Raw genomic sequence first — 17,510 nt, forward strand, 5'->3', positions numbered from 1 at the left:
CATAAAGACAGAACCTCAGCATCACATAAAGACAGAACTCAGAATCACACGAAGACAGAACCTCAGCATCACATAAAGACAGAACCTCAGCATCACACGAGGACAGAACCTCAGCATCACATAAAGACAGAACCTCAGCATCACATAAAGACAGAACCTCAGCATCACACGAAGACAGAACCTCAGCATCACATAAAGACAGAACCTCAGCATCACATAAAGACAGAACCTCAGCATCACATAAAGACAGAACCTCAGCATCACATAAAGACAGAACCTCAGCATCACACGAAGACAGAACTTCTGCATCACATAAAGACAGAACCTCAGCATCACATAAAGACAGAACCTCAGCATCACATAAAGACAGAACCTCAGCATCACACGAGGACAGAACCTCAGCATCACATAAAGACAGAACCTCAGCATCACATAAAGACAGAACCTCAGCATCACACAAAGACAGAACCTCAGCATCACATAAAGACAGAACCTCAGCATCACATAACGACAGAACCTCAGCATCACACGAAGACAGAACCTCAGCAGCATCACAGAAGACAGAACCTCAGCATCACATAAAGACAGAACCTCAGCATCACACGAGGACAGAACCTCAGCATCACATAAAGACAGAACCTCAGCATCACACGAGGACAGAACCTCAGCATCACATAAAGACAGAACCTCAGCATCACACGAAGACAGAACCTCAGCATCACATAAAGACAGAACCTCAGCATCACATAAAGACAGAACCTCAGCATCACACAAGGACAGAACCTCAGCATCACATAAAGACAGAACCTCAGCATCACACGAAGACAGAACCTCAGCATCACATAAAGACAGAACCTCAGCATCACACTAAAGAAAGAACCTCAGCATCACATAAAGACAGAACCTCAGCATCACACGAGGACAGAACCTCAGCATCACATAAAGACAGAACCTCAGCATCACATAAAGACAGAACCTCAGCATCACACGAAGACAGAACCTCAGCATCACATAAAGACAGAACCTCAGCATCACATAAAGACAGAACCTCAGCATCACACGAAGACGGAACCTCAGCATCACACGAAGACAGAACCTCAGCATCACATAAAGACAGAACCTCAGCATCACACGAAGACAGAACCTCAGCATCACATAAAGACAGAACCTCAGCATCACATAAAGACAGAACCTCAGCATCACACGAAGACAGAACCTCAGCATCACATAAAGACAGAACCTCAGCATCACACGAGGACAGAACCTCAGCATCACATAAAGACAGAACCTCAGCATCACATAAAGACAGAACCTCAGCATCACATAAAGACAGAACCTCAGCATCACACGAAGACAGAACCTCAGCATCACATAAAGACAGAACCTCAGCATCACATAAAGACAGAACCTCAGCATCACACGAAGACAGAACCTCAGCATCACACGAAGACAGAACCTCAGCATCACATAAAGACAGAACCTCAGCATCACACGAAGACAGAACCTCAGCATCACATAAAGACAGAACCTCAGCATCACATAAAGACAGAACCTCAGCATCACACGAAGACAGAACCTCAGCATCACATAAAGACAGAACCTCAGCATCACATAAAGACAGAACCTCAGCATCACATAAAGACAGAACCTCAGCATCACATAAAGACAGAACCTCAGCATCACACGAAGACAGAACTTCTGCATCACATAAAGACAGAACCTCAGCATCACATAAAGACAGAACCTCAGCATCACATAAAGACAGAACCTCAGCATCACACGAGGACAGAACCTCAGCATCACATAAAGACAGAACCTCAGCATCACATAAAGACAGAACCTCAGCATCACACAAAGACAGAACCTCAGCATCACATAAAGACAGAACCTCAGCATCACATAACGACAGAACCTCAGCATCACACGAAGACAGAACCTCAGCATCACACGAAGACAGAACCTCAGCATCACATAAAGACAGAACCTCAGCATCACACGAAGACAGAACCTCAGCATCACACGAAGACAGAACCTCAGCATCACATAAAGACAGAACCTCAGCATCACACGAAGACAGAACCTCAGCATCACATAAAGACAGAACCTCAGCATCACACGAAGACAGAACCTCAGCATCACATAAAGACAGAACCTCAGCATCACACGAGGACCGAACCTCAGCATCACATAAAGACAGAACCTCAGCATCACACGAAGACAGAACCTCAGCATCACATAAAGACAGAACCTCAGCATCACACGAAGACAGAACCTCAGCATCACATAAAGACAGAACCTCAGCATCACACAAGGACAGAACCTCAGCATCACATAAAGACAGAACCTCAGCATCACATAAAGACAGAACCTCAGCATCACACGAGGACAGAACCTCAGCATCACACGAAGACAGAACCTCAGCATCACATAAAGACAGAACCTCAGCATCACACGAAGACAGAACCTCAGCATCACACAAAGACAGAACCTCAGCATCACACGAGGATAGAACCTCAGCATCACACGAAGACAGAACCTCAGCATCACATAAAGACAGAACCTCAGCATCACACGAAGACAGAACCTCAGCATCACATAAAGACAGAACCTCAGCATCACATAAAGACAGAACCTCAGCATCACATAAAGACAGAACCTCAGCATCACACGAGGACAGAACCTCAGCATCACATAAAGACAGAACCTCAGCATCACATAAAGACAGAACCTCAGCATCACACAAAGACAGAACCTCAGCATCACATAAAGACAGAACCTCAGCATCACATAACGACAGAACCTCAGCATCACACGAAGACAGAACCTCAGCATCACACGAAGACAGAACCTCAGCATCACACGAAGACAGAACCTCAGCATCACATAAAGACAGAACCTCAGCATCACACGAAGACAGAACATCAGCATCACATAAAGACAGAACCTCAGCATCACACGAAGACAGAACCTCAGCATCACATAAAGACAGAACCTCAGCATCACACGAAGACAGAACCTCAGCATCACACGAAGACAGAACCTCAGCATCACATAAAGACAGAACCTCAGCATCACACGAAGACAGAACCTCAGCATCACATAAAGACAGAACCTCAGCATCACACGAGGACAGAACCTCAGCATCACATAAAGATAGAACCTCAGCATCACATAAAGACAGAACCTCAGCATCACATAAAGAGAGAACCTCAGCATCACACGAAGACAGAACCTCAGCATCACATAAAGACAGAACCTCAGCATCACATCAAGACAGAACCTCAGCATCACATAAAGACAGAACCTCAGCATCACACGAAGACAGAACCTCAGCATCACACAAAGACAGAACCTCAGCATCACACGAGGATAGAACCTCAACATCACACGAAGACAGAACCTCAGCATCACATAAAGACAGAACCTCAGCATCACACGAAGACAGCACCTCAGCATCACATAAAGACAGAACCTCAGCATCACACGAAGACAGAACCTCAGCATCACATAAAGACAGAACCTCAGCATCACACGAAGACAGAACCTCAGCATCACATAAAGACAGAACCTCAGCATCACACGAGGACAGAACCTCAGCATCACATAAAGACAGAACCTCAGCATCACATAAAGACAGAACCTCAGCATCACACGAGGACAGAACCTCAGCATCACACGAAGACAGAACCTCAGCATCACATAAAGACAGAACCTCAGCATCACACGAAGACAGAACCTCAGCATCACACAAAGACAGAACCTCAGCATCACACGAGGATAGAACCTCAGCATCACACGAAGACAGAACCTCAGCATCACACGAAGACAGAACCTCAGCATCACATAAAGACAGAACCTCAGCATCACACGAAGACAGAACCTCAGCATCACATAAAGACAGAACCTCAGCATCACATAAAGACAGAACCTCAGCATCACACGAAGACAGAACCTCAGCATCACATAAAGACAGAACCTCAGCATCACATAAAGACAGAACCTCAGCATCACATAAAGACAGAACCTCAGCATCACATAAAGACAGAACCTCAGCATCACACGAAGACAGAACTTCTGCATCACATAAAGACAGAACCTCAGCATCACATAAAGACAGAACCTCAGCATCACATAAAGACAGAACCTCAGCATCACACGAGGACAGAACCTCAGCATCACATAAAGACAGAACCTCAGCATCACATAAAGACAGAACCTCAGCATCACACAAAGACAGAACCTCAGCATCACATAAAGACAGAACCTCAGCATCACATAACGACAGAACCTCAGCATCACACGAAGACAGAACCTCAGCATCACACGAAGACAGAACCTCAGCATCACATAAAGACAGAACCTCAGCATCACACGAAGACAGAACCTCAGCATCACACGAAGACAGAACCTCAGCATCACATAAAGACAGAACCTCAGCATCACACGAAGACAGAACCTCAGCATCACATAAAGACAGAACCTCAGCATCACACGAAGACAGAACCTCAGCATCACATAAAGACAGAACCTCAGCATCACACGAGGACCGAACCTCAGCATCACATAAAGACAGAACCTCAGCATCACACGAAGACAGAACCTCAGCATCACATAAAGACAGAACCTCAGCATCACACGAAGACAGAACCTCAGCATCACATAAAGACAGAACCTCAGCATCACACAAGGACAGAACCTCAGCATCACATAAAGACAGAACCTCAGCATCACATAAAGACAGAACCTCAGCATCACACGAGGACAGAACCTCAGCATCACACGAAGACAGAACCTCAGCATCACATAAAGACAGAACCTCAGCATCACACGAAGACAGAACCTCAGCATCACACAAAGACAGAACCTCAGCATCACACGAGGATAGAACCTCAGCATCACACGAAGACAGAACCTCAGCATCACATAAAGACAGAACCTCAGCATCACACGAAGACAGAACCTCAGCATCACATAAAGACAGAACCTCAGCATCACACGAAGACAGAACCTCAGCATCACATAAAGACAGAACCTCAGCATCACACGAAGACAGAACCTCAGCATCACATAAAGACAGAACCTCAGCATCACACGAGGACAGAACCTCAGCATCACATAAAGACAGAACCTCAGCATCACATAAAGACAGAACCTCAGCATCACACGAGGACAGAACCTCAGCATCACACGAAGACAGAACCTCAGCATCACATAAAGACAGAACCTCAGCATCACACGAAGACAGAACCTCAGCATCACACAAAGACAGAACCTCAGCATCACACGAGGATAGAACCTCAGCATCACACGAAGACAGAACCTAAGCATCACATAAAGACAGAACCTCAGCATCACACGAGGACAGAACCTCAGCATCACATAAAGACAGAACCTCAGCATCACATAAAGACAGAACCTCAGCATCACATAAAGAGAGAACCTCAGCATCACACGAAGACAGAACCTCAGCATCACATAAAGACAGAACCTCAGCATCACATAAAGACAGAACCTCAGCATCACATAAAGACAGAACCTCAGCATCACATAAAGACAGAACCTCAGCATCACACGAGGACAGAACCTCAGCATCACATAAAGACAGAACCTCAGCATCACACGAAGAGAGAACCTCAGCATCACATAAAGACAGAACTTCAGCATCACATAAAGACAGAACCTCAGCATCACATAAAGACAGAACCTCAGCATCACACGAAGACAGAACCTCAGCATCACATAAAGACAGAACCTCAGCATCACATAAAGACAGAACCTCAGCATCACACGAAGACAGAACCTCAGCATCACATAAAGACAGAACCTCAGCATCACATAAAGACAGAACCTCAGCATCACATAAAGACAGAACCTCAGCTTCACACGAGGACAGAACCTCGGCATCACATAAAGACAGAACCTCAGCATCACATAAAGACAGAACCTCAGCATCACATAAAGACAGAACCTCAGCATCACACGAAGACAGAACCTCAGCATCACATAAAGACAGAACCTCAGCATCACATAAAGACAGAACCTCAGCATCACACGAAGACAGAACCTCAGCATCACACGAAGACAGAACCTCAGCATCACATAAAGACAGAACCTCAGCATCACACGAAGACAGAACTTCAGCATCACATAAAGACAGAACCTCAGCATCACATAAAGACAGAACCTCAGCATCACACGAAGACAGAACCTTAGCATCACATAAAGACAGAACCTCAGCATCACACGAGGACAGAACCTCAGCATCACATAAAGACAGAACCTCAGCATCACACGAGGACAGAACCTCAGCATCACACGAAGACAGAACCTCAGCATCACACGAACACAGAACCTCAGCATCACATAAAGATAGAACCTCAGCATCACATGAAGACAGAACCTCAGCATCACATAAAGACAGAACCTCAGCATCACATAAAGACAGAACCTCAGCATCACACGAAGACAGAACCTCAGCATCACATAAAGACAGAACCTCAGCATCACATAAAGACAGAACCTCAGCATCACATAAAGACAGGACCTCAGCATCACACGAGGACAGAACCTCAGCATCACATAAAGACAGAACCTCAGCATCACATAAAGACAGAACCTCAGCATCACACAAAGACAGAACCTCAGCATCACATAAAGACAGAACCTCAGCATCACATAACGACAGAACCTCAGCATCACACGAAGACAGAACCTCAGCATCACACGAAGACAGAACCTCAGCATCACACGAAGACAGAACCTCAGCATCACATAAAGACAGAACCTCAGCATCACACGAAGACAGAACATCAGCATCACATAAAGACAGAACCTCAGCATCACACGAAGACAGAACCTCAGCATCACATAAAGACAGAACCTCAGCATCACACGAAGACAGAACCTCAGCATCACACGAAGACAGAACCTCAGCATCACATAAAGACAGAACCTCAGCATCACACGAAGACAGAACCTCAGCATCACATAAAGACAGAACCTCAGCATCACACGAGGACAGAACCTCAGCATCACATAAAGATAGAACCTCAGCATCACATAAAGACAGAACCTCAGCATCACATAAAGAGAGAACCTCAGCATCACACGAAGACAGAACCTCAGCATCACATAAAGACAGAACCTCAGCATCACATCAAGACAGAACCTCAGCATCACATAAAGACAGAACCTCAGCATCACACGAAGACAGAACCTCAGCATCACACAAAGACAGAACCTCAGCATCACACGAGGATAGAACCTCAACATCACACGAAGACAGAACCTCAGCATCACATAAAGACAGAACCTCAGCATCACACGAAGACAGCACCTCAGCATCACATAAAGACAGAACCTCAGCATCACACGAAGACAGAACCTCAGCATCACATAAAGACAGAACCTCAGCATCACACGAAGACAGAACCTCAGCATCACATAAAGACAGAACCTCAGCATCACACGAGGACAGAACCTCAGCATCACATAAAGACAGAACCTCAGCATCACATAAAGACAGAACCTCAGCATCACACGAGGACAGAACCTCAGCATCACACGAAGACAGAACCTCAGCATCACATAAAGACAGAACCTCAGCATCACACGAAGACAAAACCTCAGCGTCACACAAAGACAGAACCTCAGCATCACACGAGGATAGAACCTCAGCATCACACGAAGACAGAACCTCAGCATCACACGAAGACAGAACCTCAGCATCACATAAAGACAGAACCTCAGCATCACACGAAGACAGAACCTCAGCATCACATAAAGACAGAACCTCAGCATCACATAAAGACAGAACCTCAGCATCACACGAAGACAGAACCTCAGCATCACATAAAGACAGAACCTCAGCATCACATAAAGACAGAACCTCAGCATCACATAAAGACAGAACCTCAGCATCACATAAAGACAGAACCTCAGCATCACACGAAGACAGAACTTCTGCATCACATAAAGACAGAACCTCAGCATCACATAAAGACAGAACCTCAGCATCACATAAAGACAGAACCTCAGCATCACACGAGGACAGAACCTCAGCATCACATAAAGACAGAACCTCAGCATCACATAAAGACAGAACCTCAGCATCACACAAAGACAGAACCTCAGCATCACATAAAGACAGAACCTCAGCATCACATAACGACAGAACCTCAGCATCACACGAAGACAGAACCTCAGCATCACACGAAGACAGAACCTCAGCATCACATAAAGACAGAACCTCAGCATCACACGAAGACAGAACCTCAGCATCACACGAAGACAGAACCTCAGCATCACATAAAGACAGAACCTCAGCATCACACGAAGACAGAACCTCAGCATCACATAAAGACAGAACCTCAGCATCACACGAAGACAGAACCTCAGCATCACATAAAGACAGAACCTCAGCATCACACGAGGACCGAACCTCAGCATCACATAAAGACAGAACCTCAGCATCACACGAAGACAGAACCTCAGCATCACATAAAGACAGAACCTCAGCATCACACGAAGACAGAACCTCAGCATCACATAAAGACAGAACCTCAGCATCACACAAGGACAGAACCTCAGCATCACATAAAGACAGAACCTCAGCATCACATAAAGACAGAACCTCAGCATCACACGAGGACAGAACCTCAGCATCACACGAAGACAGAACCTCAGCATCACATAAAGACAGAACCTCAGCATCACACGAAGACAGAACCTCAGCATCACACAAAGACAGAACCTCAGCATCACACGAGGATAGAACCTCAGCATCACACGAAGACAGAACCTCAGCATCACATAAAGACAGAACCTCAGCATCACACGAAGACAGAACCTCAGCATCACATAAAGACAGAACCTCAGCATCACACGAAGACAGAACCTCAGCATCACATAAAGACAGAACCTCAGCATCACACGAAGACAGAACCTCAGCATCACATAAAGACAGAACCTCAGCATCACACGAGGACAGAACCTCAGCATCACATAAAGACAGAACCTCAGCATCACATAAAGACAGAACCTCAGCATCACACGAAGACAGAACCTCAGCATCACACGAAGACAGAACCTCAGCATCACATAAAGACAGAACCTCAGCATCACACGAAGACAGAACCTCAGCATCACATAAAGACAGAACCTCAGCATCACACGAGGACAGAACCTCAGCATCACATAAAGATAGAACCTCAGCATCACATAAAGACAGAACCTCAGCATCACATAAAGAGAGAACCTCAGCATCACACGAAGACAGAACCTCAGCATCACATAAAGACAGAACCTCAGCATCACATCAAGACAGAACCTCAGCATCACATAAAGACAGAACCTCAGCATCACACGAAGACAGAACCTCAGCATCACACAAAGACAGAACCTCAGCATCACACGAGGATAGAACCTCAACATCACACGAAGACAGAACCTCAGCATCACATAAAGACAGAACCTCAGCATCACACGAAGACAGCACCTCAGCATCACATAAAGACAGAACCTCAGCATCACACGAAGACAGAACCTCAGCATCACATAAAGACAGAACCTCAGCATCACACGAAGACAGAACCTCAGCATCACATAAAGACAGAACCTCAGCATCACACGAGGACAGAACCTCAGCATCACATAAAGACAGAACCTCAGCATCACATAAAGACAGAACCTCAGCATCACACGAGGACAGAACCTCAGCATCACACGAAGACAGAACCTCAGCATCACATAAAGACAGAACCTCAGCATCACACGAAGACAGAACCTCAGCATCACACAAAGACAGAACCTCAGCATCACACGAGGATAGAACCTCAGCATCACACGAAGACAGAACCTCAGCATCACATAAAGACAGAACCTCAGCATCACACGAGGACAGAACCTCAGCATCACATAAAGACAGAACCTCAGCATCACATAAAGACAGAACCTCAGCATCACATAAAGAGAGAACCTCAGCATCACACGAAGACAGAACCTCAGCATCACATAAAGACAGAACCTCAGCATCACATAAAGACAGAACCTCAGCATCACATAAAGACAGAACCTCAGCATCACATAAAGACAGAACCTCAGCATCACACGAGGACAGAACCTCAGCATCACATAAAGACAGAACCTCAGCATCACACGAAGACAGAACCTCAGCATCACATAAAGACAGAACTTCAGCATCACATAAAGACAGAACCTCAGCATCACATAAAGACAGAACCTCAGCATCACACGAAGACAGAACCTCAGCATCACATAAAGACAGAACCTCAGCATCACATAAAGACAGAACCTCAGCATCACACGAAGACAGAACCTCAGCATCACATAAAGACAGAACCTCAGCATCACATAAAGACAGAACCTCAGCATCACATAAAGACAGAACCTCAGCTTCACACGAGGACAGAACCTCGGCATCACATAAAGACAGAACCTCAGCATCACATAAAGACAGAACCTCAGCATCACATAAAGACAGAACCTCAGCATCACACGAAGACAGAACCTCAGCATCACATAAAGACAGAACCTCAGCATCACATAAAGACAGAACCTCAGCATCACACGAAGACAGAACCTCAGCATCACACGAAGACAGAACCTCAGCATCACATAAAGACAGAACCTCAGCATCACACGAAGACAGAACTTCAGCATCACATAAAGACAGAACCTCAGCATCACACGAGGACAGAACCTCAGCATCACATAAAGACAGAACCTCAGCATCACACGAAGACAGAACCTCAGCATCACATAAAGACAGAACCTCAGCATCACATAAAGACAGAACCTCAGCATCACATACAGACAGAACCTCAGCATCACACGAGGAAAGAACCTCAGCATCACATAAAGACAGAACCTCAGCATCACATAAAGACAGAACCTCAGCATCACACAAAGACAGAACCTCAGCATTACATAAAGACAGAACCTCAGCATCACATAACGACAGAACCTCAGCATCACACGAAGACAGAACCTCAGCATCACACGAAGACAGAACCTCAGCATCACACGAAGACAGAACCTCAGCATCACATAAAGACAGAACCTCAGCATCACACGAAGACAGAACCTCAGCATCACATAAAGACAGAACCTCAGCATCCCACGAAGACAGAACCTCAGCATCACATAAAGACAGAACCTCAGCATCACACGAAGACAGAACCTCAGCATCACACGAAGACAGAACCTCAGCATCACATAAAGACAGAACCTCAGCATCACACGAAGACAGAACCTCAGCATCACATAAAGACAGAACCTCAGCATCACACGAGGACAGAACCTCAGCATCACATAAAGATAGAACCTCAGCATCACATAAAGATAGAACCTCAGCATCACATAAAGACAGAACCTCAGCATCACATAAAGAGAGAACCTCAGCATCACACGAAGACAGAACCTCAGCATCACATAAAGACAGAACCTCAGCATCACATCAAGACAGAACCTCAGCATCACAGAAAGACAGAACCTCAGCATCACATAAAGACAGAACCTCAGCATCACACGAGGACAGAACCTCAGCATCACATAAAGACAGAACCTCAGCATCACACGAAGACAGAACCTCAGCATCACATAAAGACAGAACTTCAGCATCACATAAAGACAGAACCTCAGCATCACATAAAGACAGAACCTCAGCATCACACGAAGACAGAACCTCAGCATCACATATAGACAGAACCTCAGCATCACACGAGGACAGAACCTCAGCATCACATAGAGACAGAACCTCAGCATCACACGAAGACAGAACCTCAGCATCACATAAAGACAGAACCTCAGCATCACATAAAGACAGAACCTCAGCATCACACAAGGACAGAACCTCAGCATCACATAAATACAGAACCTCAGCATCACACGAAGACAGAACCTCAGCATCACACGAAGACAGAACCTCAGCATCACACGAAGACAGAACCTCAGCATCACATAAAGACAGAACCTCAGCATCACATAAAGACAGAACCTCAGCATCACACGAAGACAGAACTTCAGCATCACATAAAGACAGAACCTCAGCATCACATAAAGACAGAACCTCAGCATCACACGAGGACAGAACCTCAGCATCACATAAAGACAGAACCTCAGCATCACATAAAGACAGAACCTCAGCATCACATAAAGACAGAACCTCAGCATCACACGAAGACAGAACCTCAGCATCACATAAAGACAGAACCTCAGCATCACACGAGGACCGAACCTCAGCATCACATAAAGACAGAACCTCAGCATCACACGAAGACAGAACCTCAGCATCACATAAAGACAGAACCTCAGCATCACACGAAGACAGAACCTCAGCATCACATAAAGACAGAACCTCAGCATCACACGAGGACAGAACCTCAGCATCACATAAAGACAGAACCTCAGCATCACATAAAGACAGAACCTCAGCATCACACGAGGACAGAACCTCAGCATCACACGAAGACAGAACCTCAGCATCACATAAAGACAGAACCTCAGCATCACACGAAGACAGAACCTCAGCATCACACAAAGACAGAACCTCAGCATCACACGAGGATAGAACCTCAGCATCACACGAAGACAGAACCTCAGCATCACATAAAGACAGAACCTCAGCATCACACGAAGACAGAACCTCAGCATCACATAAAGACAGAACCTCAGCATCACACGAAGACAGAACCTCAGCATCACATAAAGACAGAACCTCAGCATCACACGAGGACAGAACCTCAGCATCACATAAAGACAGAACCTCAGCATCACATAAAGACAGAACCTCAGCATCACACGAGGACAGAACCTCAGCATCACACGAAGACAGAACCTCAGCATCACATAAAGACAGAACCTCAGCATCACACGAAGACAGAACCTCAGCATCACACAAAGACAGAACCTCAGCATCACACGAGGATAGAACCTCAGCATCACACGAAGACAGAACCTCAGCATCACATAAAGACAGAACCTCAGCATCACACGAGGACAGAACCTCAGCATCACATAAAGACAGAACCTCAGCATCACATAAAGACAGAACCTCAGCATCACATAAAGAGAGAACCTCAGCATCACACGAAGACAGAACCTCAGCATCACATAAAGACAGAACCTCAGCATCACATAAAGACAGAACCTCAGCATCACATAAAGACAGAACCTCAGCATCACATAAAGACAGAACCTCAGCATCACACGAGGACAGAACCTCAGCATCACATAAAGACAGAACCTCAGCATCACACGAAGACAGAACCTCAGCATCACATAAAGACAGAACTTCAGCATCACATAAAGACAGAACCTCAGCATCACATAAAGACAGAACCTCAGCATCACACGAAGACAGAACCTCAGCATCACATAAAGACAGAACCTCAGCATCACATAAAGACAGAACCTCAGCATCACACGAAGACAGAACCTCAGCATCACATAAAGACAGAACCTCAGCATCACATAAAGACAGAACCTCAGCATCACATAAAGACAGAACCTCAGCATCACACGAGGACAGAACCTCAGCATCACATAAAGACAGAACCTCAGCATCACACGAAGACAGAACCTCAGCATCACATAAAGACAGAACCTCAGCATCACATAAAGACAGAACCTCAGCATCACACGAGGACAGAACCTCAGCATCACACGAAGACAGAACCTCAGCATCACACGAACACAGAACCTCAGCATCACATAAAGACAGAACCTCAGCATCACATAAAGACAGAACCTCAGCATCACATAAAGACAGAACCTCAGCATCACATAAAGACAGAACCTCAGCATCACATAAAGACAGAACCTCAGCATCACATAAAGACAGAACCTCAGCATCACACGAGGACAGAACCTCAGCATCACATAAAGACAGAACCTCAGCATCACATAACGACAGAACCTCAGCATCACACAAAGACAGAACCTCAGCATCACATAAGACAGAACCTCAGCATCACATAACGACAGAACCTCAGCATCACACGAAGACAGAACCTCAGCATCACACGAAGACAGAACCTCAGCATCACATAAAGACAGAACCTCAGCATCACACGAAGACAGAACCTCAGCATCACATAAAGACAGAACCTCAGCATCACACGAAGACAGAACCTCAGCATCACACGAAGACAGAACCTCAGCATCACATAAAGACAGAACCTCAGCATCACACGAAGACAGAACCTCAGCATCACATAAAGACAGAACCTCAGCATCACATAAAGACAGAACCTCAGCATCACATAAAGACAGAACCTCAGCATCACACGAAGACAGAACCTCAGCATCACATAAAGACAGAACCTCAGCATCACACGAGGACAGAACCTCAGCATCACATAAAGACAGAACCTCAGCATCACATAAAGACAGAACCTCAGCATCACACAAAGACAGAACCTCAGCATCACATAAAGACAGAACCTCAGCATCACATAACGACAGAACCTCAGCATCACACGAAGACAGAACCTCAGCATCACACGAAGACAGAACCTCAGCATCACACGAAGACAGAACCTCAGCATCACATAAAGACAGAACCTCAGCATCACACGAAGACAGAACCTCAGCATCACATAAAGACAGAACCTCAGCATCACACGAAGACAGAACCTCAGCATCACATAAAGACAGAACCTCAGCATCACACGAAGACAGAACCTCAGCATCACACGAAGACAGAACCTCAGCATCACATAAAGACAGAACCTCAGCATCACACGAAGACAGAACCTCAGCATCACATAAAGACAGAACCTCAGCATCACACGAGGACAGAACCTCAGCATCACATAAAGATAGAACCTCAGCATCACATAAAGATAGAACCTCAGCATCACATAAAGACAGAACCTCAGCATCACATAAAGAGAGAACCTCAGCATCACACGAAGACAGAACCTCAGCATCACATAAAGACAGAACCTCAGCATCACATCAAGACAGAACCTCAGCATCACATAAAGACAGAACCTCAGCATCACATAAAGACAGAACCTCAGCATCACACGAGGACAGAACCTCAGCATCACATAAAGACAGAACCTCAGCATCACACGAAGACAGAACCTCAGCATCACATAAAGACAGAACTTCAGCATCACATAAAGACAGAACCTCAGCATCACATAAAGACAGAACCTCAGCATCACACGAGGACAGAACCTCAGCATCACATAGAGACAGAACCTCAGCATCACACGAAGACAGAACCTCAGCATCACATAAAGACAGAACCTCAGCATCACATAAAGACAGAACCTCAGCATCACACAAGGACAGAACCTCAGCATCACATAAATACAGAACCTCAGCATCACACGAAGACAGAACCTCAGCATCACACGAAGACAGAACCTCAGCATCACACGAAGACAGAACCTCAGCATCACATAAAAGACAGAACCTCAGCATCACATAAAGACAGAACCTCAGCATCACACGAAGACAGAACTTCAGCATCACATAAAGACAGAACCTCAGCATCACATAAAGACAGAACCTCAGCATCACACGAGGACAGAACCTCAGCATCACATAAAGACAGAACCTCAGCATCACATAAAGACAGAACCTCAGCATCACATAAAGACAGAACCTCAGCATCACACGAAGACAGAACCTCAGCATCACATAAAGACAGAACCTCAGCATCACACGAGGACCGAACCTCAGCATCACATAAAGACAGAACCTCAGCATCACACGAAGACAGAACCTCAGCATCACATAAAGACAGAACCTCAGCATCACACGAAGACAGAACCTCAGCATCACATAAAGACAGAACCTCAGCATCACACGAGGACAGAACCTCAGCATCACATAAAGACAGAACCTCAGCATCACATAAAGACAGAACCTCAGCATCACACGAGGACAGAACCTCAGCATCACACGAAGACAGAACCTCAGCATCACATAAAGACAGAACCTCAGCATCACACGAAGACAGAACCTCAGCATCACACAAAGACAGAACCTCAGCATCACACGAGGATAGAACCTCAGCATCACACGAAGACAGAACCTCAGCATCACATAAAGACAGAACCTCAGCATCACACGAAGACAGAACCTCAGCATCACATAAAGACAGAACCTCAGCATCACACGAAGACAGAACCTCAGCATCACATAAAGACAGAACCTCAGCATCACACGAGGACAGAACCTCAGCATCACATAAAGACAGAACCTCAGCATCACATAAAGACAGAACCTCAGCATCACACGAGGACAGAACCTCAGCATCACACGAAGACAGAACCTCAGCATCACATAAAGACAGAACCTCAGCATCACACGAAGACAGAACCTCAGCATCACACAAAGACAGAACCTCAGCATCACACGAGGATAGAACCTCAGCATCACACGAAGACAGAACCTCAGCATCACATAAAGACAGAACCTCAGCATCACACGAGGACAGAACCTCAGCATCACATAAAGACAGAACCTCAGCATCACATAAAGACAGAACCTCAGCATCACATAAAGAGAGAACCTCAGCATCACACGAAGACAGAACCTCAGCATCACATAAAGACAGAACCTCAGCATCACATAAAGACAGAACCTCAGCATCACATAAAGACAGAACCTCAGCATCACATAAAGACAGAACCTCAGCATCACACGAGGACAGAACCTCAGCATCACATAAAGACAGAACCTCAGCATCACACGAAGACAGAACCTCAGCATCACATAAAGACAGAACTTCAGCATCACATAAAGACAGAACCTCAGCATCACATAAAGACAGAACCTCAGCATCACACGAAGACAGAACCTCAGCATCACATAAAGACAGAACCTCAGCATCACATAAAGACAGAACCTCAGCATCACACGAAGACAGAACCTCAGCATCACATAAAGACAGAACCTCAGCATCACATAAAGACAGAACCTCAGCATCACACGAGGACAGAACCTCAGCATCACATAAAGACAGAACCTCAGCATCACATAAAGACAGAACCTCAGCATCACACGAAGACAGAACCTCAGCATCACACGAAGACAGAACCTCAGCATCACACGAAGACAGAACCTCAGCGTCACACGAAGACAGAACCTCAGCATCACATAAAGACAGAACCTCAGCATCACATAAAGACAGAACCTCAGCATCACACGAAGACAGAACCTCAGCATCACATAAAGACAGAACCTCAGCATCACATAAAGACAGAACCTCAGCATCACACGAGGACAGAACCTCAGCATCACACGAAGACAGAACCTCAGCATCACACGAACACAGAACCTCAGCATCACATAAAGACAGAACCTCAGCATCACATAAAGACAGAACCTCAGCATCACATAAAGACAGAACCTCAGCATCACATAAAGACAGAACCTCAGCATCACACGAGGACAGAACCTCAGCATCACATAAAGACAGAACCTCAGCATCACATAACGACAGAACCTCAGCATCACACAAAGACAGA

This window comes from Telmatherina bonti (assembly GCF_933228915.1).
Source record: "Telmatherina bonti genome assembly, chromosome: 13".
Lineage (NCBI taxonomy): Eukaryota > Metazoa > Chordata > Actinopteri > Atheriniformes > Telmatherinidae > Telmatherina > Telmatherina bonti.